Source organism: Vulpes vulpes, chromosome 5 (genome assembly GCF_048418805.1).
Source record: "Vulpes vulpes isolate BD-2025 chromosome 5, VulVul3, whole genome shotgun sequence".
In the NCBI taxonomy this organism is placed as follows: Eukaryota; Metazoa; Chordata; class Mammalia; order Carnivora; family Canidae; genus Vulpes; species Vulpes vulpes.
Genome location: NC_132784.1, coordinates 43495658 through 43508999, shown reverse-complemented (window position 1 = coordinate 43508999; position 13342 = coordinate 43495658). Strand labels below are relative to the sequence as shown.

The 13342-nt window shown below is 37.6% G+C and overlaps 1 pseudogene; it reads right to left on the bottom strand.

The window, feature by feature from the left end:
* Nucleotides 1-3215: 3215 nt before the first annotated feature.
* On the bottom strand, nt 3216-4021 carry LOC112919198 (lathosterol oxidase pseudogene; annotated as a pseudogene).
* Nucleotides 4022-13342: the final 9321 nt, after the last annotated feature.

The window sequence follows — 13342 nt, the reverse complement described above, 5'->3', positions numbered from 1 at the left end:
TTCAGAAGGATTAAATACTTCAGTGTCAAACCCAAAATGTTTAAACTGTCAATAGAAGTTCTTTATGACTCTTTTAGATATACTGGAGTCTACTTAGAAACATAAAAACATAATGGGTTATTGTATAGTAGTCAAAAGTCATGAATTAGGCTGACACACAACAATATGAATGACCCTAAGCAATCTAACATTAACAGAAAAAGTAAGTCTTAAAAGATACCCACAACATAATGTCCTTTTTATAAAGTCAAAAAACTAATACATACATAAACAGAATATTTTTAGGAAATTATTTTTAGTTTTGAATTTTATATTTTAAGTCTGTGTTCCACTGAGGGAGTGAGTGAGTGAGTGAGTTATTTATTTATGGAGATGTAAGCTCTGTGTCTTACATTGATTTGTTTGTGTGGGGATGTTCAGTTGTTCCAGCACCATTTGTTGGAGAGTATCTTTGCTTCATTGCAACTTTGTCAAGGATCAGTCAACTCTATGTACGTGGGTCTATTTCTAGGTCCTTTTCTTCTGTTTTGCTGACCTATTTGTCTGTTCTTTCGCCAGAACAACACTGCCTTGATTATTGCAGCTTTATAGTAAGTCTTGAAGTCAGGTGGTGTCAATCCTCCAAGTTTGTTTTTCTCCTTCAGTATTGTGGTGGTTATCCTGGTCCTTTGCCTCTTCTCATAAACTTCAGAATCAGCTTGTCAGTATCCCCAAAATAACTTGCTAGGATTTTGATTGAGATTGCATTGACTAGATAGATCAAGTCAAGGAGAACTCACATCTTGATAACACTGAGTCTTCCTATTCAACAATGTGGAATATCTCTTCATTTCTTTAGTTCTTAGATTTTGTTCATCAGAGTTTTGCAGCTTTCCTCATATAGATATTGTACACATTTTTGTCAAACTTATACCTAGGTACTTCATTTTAGGTGGTACTAATATAATTGGTATTGTGTTTTTAGTTTCAAATTTCACATGTTCATTTCTGTATAGAGGAAATCACTGGATTATGTATGTTAAACCTCTGTCTTACAACATTGCTATAACTCTTATTAGTTCCAGGAATTTTTGGTCAATTATTTTATTTTATTTATTTTTTCGTTCTTTTTATAAATTTATTTTTTATTGGTGTTCAATTTGCCAACATATAGAATAACACCCAGTGCTCATCCCGTCAAGTGCCCACCTCAGTGCCCGTCACCCAGTCACCCCCACCCCCCGCCCTGGTCAACTCTTTTAGAGTTTCTATATAGATGATCATGATCATCTGTGAATAAAGGTGGTGTGTTTCTTCCTTCTTAGTCTGTATATCTTTTATTTCTCCTCCTCCTCCTCTTCTTTCTCTTTCTTCTCCTCCTCCTTTTCCTCCTCCTCCTCCTTCTTTTCCTCCTCCTCCTTCTTCTCCTCCTCCTTCTCTTTTTTCTATCTCATTGCACTGGCTAGGACTTCAGTACGATGTTGAAAAGGAGTGGTGAAAGGAGACATCTTTGCATCGTACCTAAACTTAGTGGGAAAGCTTTGCATTTCTCACTATTAAGTATGACAGTAGTTGTAGGTTTTTTGTGGTTATTTCTTTTTTAGGTCAAGGAAATTTCCCTATATTCTTAGTCTACTGAGAGTTTTTGCCATGGATGGGTGTTGGATTTTGTTAAATGCTTTTTTTTTTGCATTTATCAGTATGTTCATGTCACTTTCTTTTTTAACATATTGATGTGTTGGATTACATTAATTGATATTTGAATGTTGAACCAGGCTTGCCTACCTGGGATAAGTCCCACTTGGTCATCGTGTATATAGGCATACCTTGGAGATTTTGCAGTACCAGACCACTGCAATAAAGCAAATATCACAATAAAGCAAGTCGAATGATTTTTTTGATTCCCTAGTATATATAAAAGTTATATTTATACTATAGGCTATTAAGCGTGCACTCTGCACTAGCATTATGTATTTTAATATTTTGCCATGTTCACATTTGCCTTCATTCCCTAGGTGTGTATGTGTATGTATGTATATATGTCCATGTACATGGATGTAAATACACACCACATGAAGGTATGCTGTGAGGCCCAGGATCAAGTTCCGCATTGGGCTCCCTGTATGGACCTGCTTCTCCCTCTGCCTATGTCTCTGCCTCTCTCTGTGTGTCTCTCATGAATAAATAAAATCTTAAAAAAAAAAAAGCACAGAGGTAAATTATGCAGTGAGTTGTAATCTTTTTGCTCATGATGGTTCTTGCCTGGATGTTGATAGCTGCTGACCAGGGTGGTGGTTGCTGAGGATTGGTGGCTGTAGCGATTTTCCTAGAATAAGGCAACAATGAAGTTTGCTGCATCATTGGACTCTTCCTCTCACAAATGATTTTTCTGTAGCATGTAAAGCTGTTGGATAGCATTTACCCACAGTAGAACTTCTTTAAAAACTGGATTCAATCCTGTCAAAACCTACTGCTGCTTTATCAACTAAGTTTAGGTAATATTCTAAATGCTTTGTTGTCAATTCAACAGTCTTCACAACATCTTCACCAGTAGTAGATTCCATTTCAAAATACCACTTTCTTTGTTCATTTGTCAGACTTTCTTTGCTAATTCAAATGAAGCAGCTTCTCATCCCCTAAAGTTTTATCCTTAGATTGTGGCAATTCAGTCACATCTTTAGGCCGCACTTTTAAATTTAGTTCTCTTGCTATTTCCACCACATCTGTTCATACATTCTTTACTAAAGTCTTGAACCCTCAGAGTCATTCATGACGGCTGGAATCAACTTCTTCCATACAACTATTGATGCTGATATTTTGACCTCTTCCTATGAATCACAGATGTTACACATGTTCTTAATGGGATTTAGAATGATGAGTACTTTGTAGAACATTTTTAATGTACTTTTCCCAGATGCATCAGAGGAATCACTATCTATAGCAGCTATAGCCTTATGAAATGTATTTCTTAAGTAATGAGACATGAAAGTCAAAATTATTTCTTGATCTGTTGGTTGCAGAATGAATATTGTGTTAGCAGGCACGAAAACAACATTAATTTCATACATCTCTATCAGAGCTTTGGGTAACCAGGTGCATTATCAGCGAACAGTAATATTTTGATAGGAATATTTTTTTCTGAGTGGTAGCTCTCAACAGTGGGCTTAAAATACAAACCATATTGTAAACCATAATTCTTAAGGGCCCTAAGATTTTCAAAATGGCAAATGAACATTCTACTGGAAGTTACCAACTGCATCAGCCCCTAACAAGAGAGTCAGCCTGTCCTTGTGCTGTCCATAATTATAGTCCAATAACATGTGGTGGTCTGTATGATGGGCTGAGCCATTAATAAATGGCTTTAAGATTTGGAGAACATGGAAATTGCCATCATTAATGGAAATTGTCCAGATATTGATCAAGATGTACAAACTGAAATAAACTACCTTGTGTAATGGAAGGACGAAAGAGTCTATATGGCAAGGTGGACTCTGAAGGAAACCATCCAAAGGGTGAAAAGCATGATGTGCAAATGGAGTAGGAATCTTCCAGAGATGATTTGGTTTGTATATGTGCTTATACACAAGTCTATGATGAAGGCCTCTATGAATCCAGTAGATCAGCATATCAGTGAAAAAGAGGAGGGGAAGTATACTAACAATGAGCCCAAACCAGCCACCTGGAAACTCTCCAGGGTCATCATATAGTTTGCTGTAATCTCTTAACTCTAGCAGAAACAATGAAACAGTGGGACTATTAAATTATGGCAGTAATTGGACAATAAATGTAATCTCTCTATAGACTTTATTTTTAAAAAACCATGGATGAAAAAAAAAAACCATGGATGCTTCATTAATAAATGATCACAGACAAAATAATAACTCAGTGTTGCAAAGATGAAATAAAGTATATAAGCACCAAGATTTGTTACTTGATCTGGAGACTAATAGTTTATCAGAAGAGGTCATCCTCAGACCGTCAGGCTGGATAGAGGTATGGTGTAAAAAAAAAAATAATCTGCCGAACTGAGTACAAGATCCATCTTAGCTCCTAGAGAGGGTCTGCAGATTCAGTCTCTGTGGGATTGTAAGATGCCCTTTTTCCTTAAACCTTATGATCCAACCTCTGCCAACTTTAGACTTTTCTTCTGCAGATTTCTCACTGGTCAGCCTTCACAGAAATGAAGAGAGTTAAGGCTTTGCTCTGGATTAGGCTTTGGCTTAAGGGAATGCTGTGGCTGGTTTGATCTTCTATCCAGACCACTAAAACTTTCTCCAAATCAGCGATAAGGCTGTTTTGCTTTCTTATCATTCACATGTTCACTGAAGTAGCACTTTAATTTTCTTCAAGAACTTTTCCCTTTTTTGGCTCACTGTTAGGTGTAAGAGGCCCAACTTACTGCCTGTGTCAGCTTTTGACATGCCTTCTTCACTAAGCTTAATTATTTCTAGCTTTTAAAGTGAGAGATGTGTGGTTCTTCCTTTTACTTGAACACTTAGAGGCTATTGTGGGGTTATTAATTGGCATAATTTTAATATTCTTGTGTCTCGGCAAGTAGGAAGGCCAGAGGAGAGGGAGAGAGATGGGGGGGTGGGGGGGAGGTCAGCCAGTAGAGCAGTCAAAACACATACAACATTGATCAATGAAGTTTGCTGTTTTATATGGCCACAATCGGTGGCACCCTACAATTGCTATAGTAACATCAAAGATTACTGATCACAGATCACCATAACAAATATAATAATAATGAAAATGTCTGAAATACTGCAAGAGTTACCAAAATGTGACACAGAGACATGAAATGAGCAAATGCTGTTGGAAGAATAGCACTGATAGGCTTGCTCTGTGCAGTGGCCACAAACCTTCAATTTGTGAAAAACACAGTATCTATGAAGAACAATAAAATAAAAGCATGTCTGTACTGTGTATATTTTACTGTACTTTCTCTCTCTCTCCCTTTTATGGGGAGAGGGATAAAAGGAGAGGGAGAGAGAGAGAAAGACTCTTAAGGAGGCTCCATGACCAGCACAGAGCCTGACACGGGACTCGATCCCAGACCCAGAGATCATGAGCCAAAATGAAGGCTTGGGCATTTAACCTAACTGAGCCACCCAGGCACCTCCTACTCTACTCTCTTCTTGCTTGCATGGTTTCTGGAGAAGTTGCATGTAATTCTTATTTTTGTTCCTCTGTAGGTAAGGTTTCCCTCCACCCCTTTTTGGGGCTTTTCTCTTTAATTTCAAAGTGATATGTCTGGGTGTAGTTTTTAGGGCAGTAATTCTGCTAGGTGTCCTCTGAGCTTCCTGAATCTGTGTTTTGGTGTCTGATTTACTTTAAGGTAATTCTCAATCATTATTGTTTGCACAAAATTTCTTCTATTCCTTTCTCTTCCTTCTCCATCCAATATTCCCACTATGCATAGGTTCTCTTTCGTAGCTGTCTTACAGTCCTCAGATATTCTGTTATGGTGTTTTGTTTTCCATCTTTGTTCTCTTTGCTTTTCAGGTTTTTTTAATAATAAATTTATTTTTTATTGGTGTTCAATTTGCCAACATACAGAATAACACCCAGTGCTCATCCCATCAAGTGCCCCCTAAGTGCCCGTCACCCAGTCACCCCCACCCCCCACCACCTCCCCTTCCACCACCCCTAGTTCATTTCCGAGAGTTAGGAGTCTCTCATGTTCTGTCTCCCTTTCTGATATTTCCTACCCATTTCTTCTCCCTTCCCCTCTATTCCCTTTCACTATTATTTATATTGCTTTTCAGTTTTGGAGGGTTTTGTTGAGGTATCCTTAAGTGCAGACTGTGTTCAGTCTACTAGCAATCCCATCAAAGGCATTCTTTATTTACGTTCTGTGCTGTTGCTCTCTAGCACTTCCTTTTGGTTCCTTCTGAGGATTTCCCTCTTTCTGCTTATATTACCTATCTGTTCTTACATGCTGTTTACTTTATCCATTAGAGCCCCTGGCATATTAATCATAGCATTTTAAAGTCCTGGTCTAATAGTTCTAACATCCCTGCCATATCTGGTTTTGATGCTTTCTCTGTCTTTTCAAATTGTCCTTTTGGCCTTTTGGTATGCTCTGATGATATCCCAGCATATCAGGCTCTGCTTAACTAGTTTCCACTGAGAGCAGGTTTGTTAAGAAGAACAGTATCTTCTGGTGTATTTCAAAATGATTCCTCTTCTCAAACACCCCTTTTGGAAGCACTGGGGCATTTTTATTAGAAATTTACTGTAGGAACCTGTTCAGGCCCCTACTGGTAAATCTCATGAAGTTATGGGGCCTCCTGATGACTAGGTCTCCACAGGGCTTCTAACTCTCAGACTAGTCTACACTGAGCCTCCAGCAACGTGTCAGTTACAGTTCAGGTTTTCCTTCCCCAGAACTGGCTCCTGAAGCAGGCAGTTTCTACTTGTTAGCCTTTATTTCAGGATATTGTTATTCTCTATATTTGCTCTAGGTCTTTCCAATCACTGGGGTAGTGATTTGCTGTGTGTCCTCACCTCTCTTATGTATCCTAGAATTTTGTTGATATATCCGTTTGCTCAGCTTTTTGCTACTTTGCAGCTTCGAGTCTCCTTATGTGCAGAGCCAGAAACTAGAAGTGTAGTTGTATTTGTTTTTATCGCTGCTGTGACAAATTGCCATAGACTTAATGGCTTAAAAACAACGCATATTTATTATCTTATAGGGTTGAAAGTCAGAAATCTAAAATGGCTCTCACTGGGTTAAAATCAAGGTATCAGCATAGCTGTGTTCTTTCTGAAGGCTCTAAGGACATCCCTTTGCTTACTTTTTCCAGCTTCTCGAGTCCACCTGCATTCCTTGGCTTGTGGCCTCTTCCATCTTCAAAGTCGGCCTTGACTGCTTGAGTCTCTCTCCCATCACTTCACTCTGATACTAACTCTTCTTACCTCTTCCACTTTTGATGACCCTGGTGATTTTGTTGGGCCCACACCAGGCCCTCTTGGGTAATCTTTCTATTTTTCAGTCTGGACATCAGCATCCTCACTTATATTTGCAACTTTAATTCTTCCTTGTCATATAACATAATATATTCCCATGTTCTGGGGATTAGAGCATGGGCATATTTAGAGTGCTATTACCTTGTTTACCACAGAAGTCACGTAGCTTGTGACTTTTAAGACAGCTTTTCAGATAACTAATGACTCATATAAACTTGTAGTGGTGGAGATCATGCTTTGTTTCCTGTTGGTCTTAATATTGCCATAAAAATGGCCATTCTATTTCAGTTCTTTAGCTTTCTGATTTGACTCCTATCAATTTTAATTTACAAAACCTAATCTATGGATCCCTGGGTGGCGCAGCGATTTGGCGCCTGCCTTTGGCCCAGGGCGTGATCCTGGGGACCCGGGATTGAATCCCACGTCGGGCTCCAGGTGCATGGAGCCTGCTTCTCCCTTTGCCTGTGTCCTCTGCCTCTCTCTCTCTCTCTCTCTCTCTCTCTCTGTGACTATAATACATAAATAAATAAAAAAATTAAAAAAAAAAACAAAACCTAATCTACGTTATGTTTTAATATATCTAGTATGGTACCTCTTTATTTTATTGAGGTCACCCAAATAGCTCAAATTAGTAAAGAAATCAGTGGACTTAATTATATTCATTGTTTTGGACACATTTGTCACATTGGTCCAATTTGTCAGATGAGCAACTTTTGTATATATGTCTAAGTTTCACGGTTACATGTTTTGATCAAAGATAAAGGAACAACTGCTAATATAAAAGTTTTTTAAAGAAATTATAAAAATTATATATGTTTTAAAATATAATTTATCTTACATACGCTATAAAAGTCATATATAAGCTTTTAAAATCATAAAACAAATTTTATAATTTAATTGGTATTCAAGTAAAGTAGATAAACAGTAAAATATTTTTTGTTTTTTAATGTAAATTTTTGCCCAAGTGGAATTTATATTTATACCCACCATGTGGGGAAAATGACTAATGATTAGATATTATATTCTGTCTATTTATACATAATTGAATATTTCAAGACATCCATCAGTTATTCCTAGAGGCAAAGTCAAGCACAAATACCTACATTAAAAACAATTCAAAAATTTTATTAGCTTTTACGGTGTTCTATCCTGGATACACTTAGGATTTTTTCTTTCAATAGCTTACCTATATTCTCAAAGAATGGTTGCCATTGACTTAATTTTTTAATTTAATTCAATTTTAACTTTACTGAAATTACATTTTAATAATTTACGATGATCTCTGTTTAACAAGCTGTAAACTTTATAGGCATATCTGTCTTTATCTTAGCAGCTACAGATGGCTGATCCCAACTGCTAGCAACTTTTACAAAATATAAATCATAAGTGGGTAGAAATGATCCTTTGGAGCGCCTTCTTATGTTAATCTACAGGTGTCTGCGTTATATATGTATGTTTCAATGTTGGAGTCTCAAGATCTCAAAAAGCCTTAGTGAAAGCATCTTCAGAACCAAATAGAAGTGTTCTGTATTTTAACTGTCTTCCATTTGAAAACCAAATCCAGAACAGGCTATTGCAGGACCTAAAAATTTATATAACATAACCCTTGTTTCTGTCATGCTCCATTATTTATGTACTATATTCTGCCACCACTGGTTAATTAACTCCCTTTGTCCTTGGTATCCATGTGGGTGTTACTACCAGTCACATTTTACTCCTAGGCACCTTGGAAAAATGAGTATGTGAATGCTATGCCTATACACGTTCTGCATACAGATCCTGTTGCACGCCACTAAAGGAAAGCAGAATGTAAGGCAGAGCTTCCCTGATGAGACAAGAGATGTAAGGAAATGTTTTAACTAGTGTTTTGAACCTAGTTTGTTGAATTTAATTGAATGAACCTGGGTTAGAAAAGCAAATATCGTAAGGTCTGTGGAGGATGCAAAGATAAATATGATGCAGCTCTACCTTTCGGGGTGGAAAATCAAGAGAGGCAGGTGGATTTGTAACTAACTCTAAAGCAGTCAAGATGTTATAATAGAAGTAAGGGAAGAAGAGATTGATTTCAGTTTTAATTTTGTTTTTGAGAAAGGTTGTGGGGTTTTGAGATGGGTTGTGTGGTATTTTTTGAAAATCTTTTTAGTATTAAGTAGTTACAGACTCATAAGCTGTAAAAATAGCATGGAGAGATCCAATGTACTCCTTGCCCAGCTTCTCTTAATGGTACCATGTTATAGAACTAGTACATTCATCAAAACTAGGAAATTGACACTGATACAATGCAATTAAGTAGACTACAGACTTCACTGAGTAATCTTTTAGTATGCAGAAATAAAAGAGGGAAGGAGAAAGGAACTCTAGGTTGAGGAAATAGCATTTGGTTGAGTATAGGTCATGAGAGACTTGGGATTATTCAAGAAACCTGCCGGAAGGGACTTTAACAAGTAAGCTGTTCCCTTTCACTTTATAAATGAATAATGAGGCCCAGAGAGATTAGACAACTTGCTTATTTCATTTTCTTTCGTTGGTTAGTGACTGAGTTTAGGTATATTTATACAGCATAATATCTTTGCACTCCGGTGTGCTGGTCTCCAAGATCTTAGTCCAGGAATATTCCTTCCCAAACTATGTTTTCTTAGGTGGAATAAATAGATGGTTATTCTTTGAGAACCTCTGTTGAGATCCTCCCCTAAGCATAATTTTTCCTCCAAGTCCCTGGAGCCTAGTTCAATATCTGACACACAATAGATGCTCAGTAAATATCTATTGAATGAATGAACCACCGAATTTCTTTTTTAACCCCTACAACTGAAGGAGAGGCACTTCAACCGAGGATAATAAGAGAATAAATCACACCCACAATTAGCTCACTGCAGTGGAATTCATTACTAAAAGTCAATTTGCAGTTGGGCAAAATGACAGCTGGAAGAAGGAATTTGGGCAGAGAAACACGTTTTATTTGAATTATGATGAATTAAAAATGTACACAGGCAATTACTCCTATTTCAGCTACACTGTGCAGTAAATGTGTAAATAAAAGGTGTGAGTGTCCAATGTGGAAAAAGGCGTATTCTCCTTTTCTGATTTTTGAACACATGCATCAGATGTCCCTTCATAGGGATCATTATCGTTTTTAGCTTAATTCCAAGCTAAAAAACAGAATCATTACGGAAATACTGCTTTTCTTATTGAGCAATCTGTAGGATAGCTTGTTGCCAAATTAAGCAGCACACAGCACTTGTTAACTTAATTAGCAACCTAACGGCTGAACCTCAGCCTGACAAAATGCACGTTGCGTCGGATGGAAATTGCAGTGAAACTATAGCCACTTCAAAAGAAACACAATCCTGCGAATATTTAATTTCCCTTTTGGAGTAAAAGGAAAACCTGATCACCTGGGAGAATCTCCCACTTCCTGTTGCAGCCCAAACCGCATTACCAAGAGTCAGCACCTTAGAGGTTGTGCAACACTCCTTTTTCAAAGGCTGTGTGCAAGAGAACTCCCAAAGGGCTAATGGATATACTTGTGCCTCCATTAATAGCATGGAAAGCAAACTAATTAATTAGAGGACACACTGAATAAACTCCATTTATCACCAAATGGCCCAAGTGATAAACAAATTATTTAAGAGCTTATTGAAAGCAGACATCAAGAAGGCAATTGTCAAGGATTCAAACTGATGTGTTTGTGAATATCTCTAGAGTAGCAGCAGTTTCAAGGCCCCTTGCTGGGGACAGACATGGAGATTTTATGTGTCAGAGGATTTGTGTAGGTTGACTCACCAACAGATCTTAAATTGTTGCTGGGTTCTCTCTCTTCTTTAGAATCTGTTAGTGTCCTTCTGGCTCAGATGTAATCCACTGGAAATAATCCTCCTGTTTCCTGATTTTTGGAAAACAGAGGCTCAGCTCTGATACGCCGGTATGAAATGGGCAAAGGCGTATTCAGGATGTTATTCTGGCATTTCAACATGCAGAATTTTCTGCCTTCAGGCTGATGTGTGCTTTAAGTGAACTATGAGAGAGAAGGAGAGGAGGAGAGGGAGAGAGAAAAGAGAGACCCAGGAGCAATGAAGACTGTCATAATTTTTATTATATACTGACAATATCTATGTGATGGGGCTTAGAGATTTACCTAACAAATGCTTGCTAATTTCTATAACTATTATATATATTTTTAAAAATTTCCCCATCATCTGTTTTTGGTATGCTTTAGGTCTCTGGTAGATAGAAGAAAACCATAGTACATAAGATAAAGTGGGTTTTCCAGATGGGTCACTTATTCCTATTATTATTATTATTATTATTATTATTCTGTCTGAGCCTCTTTTCTCATGTAACCTGTCATGTCACTGCATTTTGCCAGAGCCTTACAAGCCTTCATTGATTCTTCTCTCCCTCTCACATATACAAAAACGCTGACGTGTCTGCAGTATATTTTGTGCCACTGAACACTCGGAAAAGGCCTTATAAATGGATGGCATTGTTGTTGTAAGTGGTTTACCCAAACTAATTTCAATATTTGTGTGTGAACCTGAGTTAGTTTTGAAAGTCTGCTACTTGTAAATGATATTAGCTATTATGAAACTAAAGAAAAGAATTTCTAATAATTTGGGGAATTATTGTGTGGTGTCTGATTATGGGGGTTAACACTGATTTTGTTATGTGTTACAACTGAAAAAAAAATGAGAAGAAGAGTTTGTTCCTGTGTAGGGATGACACAGATTTCTCATGTTCTCCCTCCACGTTTCATGGCATTTTGTGTCTATCTTGATGTAACAGTTGATACTTTATAGATCTTCTTGATCTGATATGATGGCTCAATGAGAGTATGAATTCTTGGGTGATAGGGACTATGTCCTTTTCATCTTATTAATTCAGCCCTTCCCATATATGTGGTACTCTAGAAATTGGTGATGGTTTTGTTAAATGAATTACAAGTTCTCCTAATCCCTGTGTACTCTGAAAATGGCATCTGATAATACACCTTCTGTAAGTCAATGTTTATTAATTCAGCCAGAGTGAAGCATGTAGTTCTGGGGACAGAGATAGCTGATGAGCTGTACTAGTTACCGGGGCTTCTTTGGCCTATCAGTATGCGGTCACCTGGAAGTGGAAATGGCTCATGTCATGGCAGCATCCAATTTAGACTTCGCCTTATCTTATGGAATAATTCTAATTTATATCCAGCATATCTCAAGGTATCTCTAAAACTATTTATCCTGATATTAGGGAGGTGACATTATGCAGTGGAAATTATTGTGGATTAAGGGTCAGTGGATTATAGTCCTATAATCCTGTCGTAGTTTTAGGTCTATGATTTTTGGAAAGATTCTTAACTTTTAGCTTTCAGTGTCTTCGTAAGTCTGGAAAGAATGTTGTCATTTCTTTGTAGAGCATACTTTCTTACTCTTTGTTTGGATCTAACCCTCTTTGGCATGTGGTTTGTGGTGTGAACAGTAGAGAAAAGTGAAAGAGAACTATCACCAGGATGGGAAAAGAAAACATTCACAACACACTTTCCAGTGTCCATGCCCTCTTGTGTTTTCCAGATGGGCACCAGGTCATTTCTAAAGAGAGCCATCATAGATGTGTTCACAGCACAGCTCTGTGGCAGTCCTACGTAACGCTTACCGTAAGTTTTTCGGATGGGTTGTCAGCTTCTGATAGGCTCAGTGACAGTTGTTTTGCTCATTAGGTGTTATCTGAATACTCAGAATGATTCTGTGTACTGCTGCTTAGTGCCCCCCAAAATAGCTCTTGAGCTGGACAATCTGAGTGAGCCAAGACTGGTATGATATCAGCATCCCTTCTACTCACTCTGGAAGAGTGAGACTGAGCCCCAAATAGATTTTGAACCAACCATCTGAATTTTCACCCCTCCATATCAGCATCTTTTCCTAAGTATAAAGATACTAAGTGTGCTCAGTAGCAGCTTGTACTTTTTACAACTCAGAAGTATCTGTTCTTTACAAAGATAATTTCATATAAATGTTAGGGCTTTACCGTTTTAATCATTTTCGGATATTTTTTAGTTGTCTTTTAGATGCACACTTTCATACATTTGTTTTCTGTAGATTAGACAAATAAATGGCTGTTCTTATTTTTTTAAATCTGTCCCAACTGTTAAGCTCCTGGTGTTTAGCTTCAAACTCACGCTTCCATGCTCTGCTTCGTCGTGCTGGAGCTGGGACTCTGCAAAACACATTTCTGCTTTGCAGTTAGCTCTTTGCAAGACTGCCAACAGGGACGCCAGACACAGACCACAAAGCTGAAGGAGAAAGGAGTGACTTGTCCTCTTCGTTTCACACTTCTTTCTTTAATGTGTTTTTATTGAGATATAATTGACATATAACATTGAAGTGTATAACGTCGATTCGATACATGCATA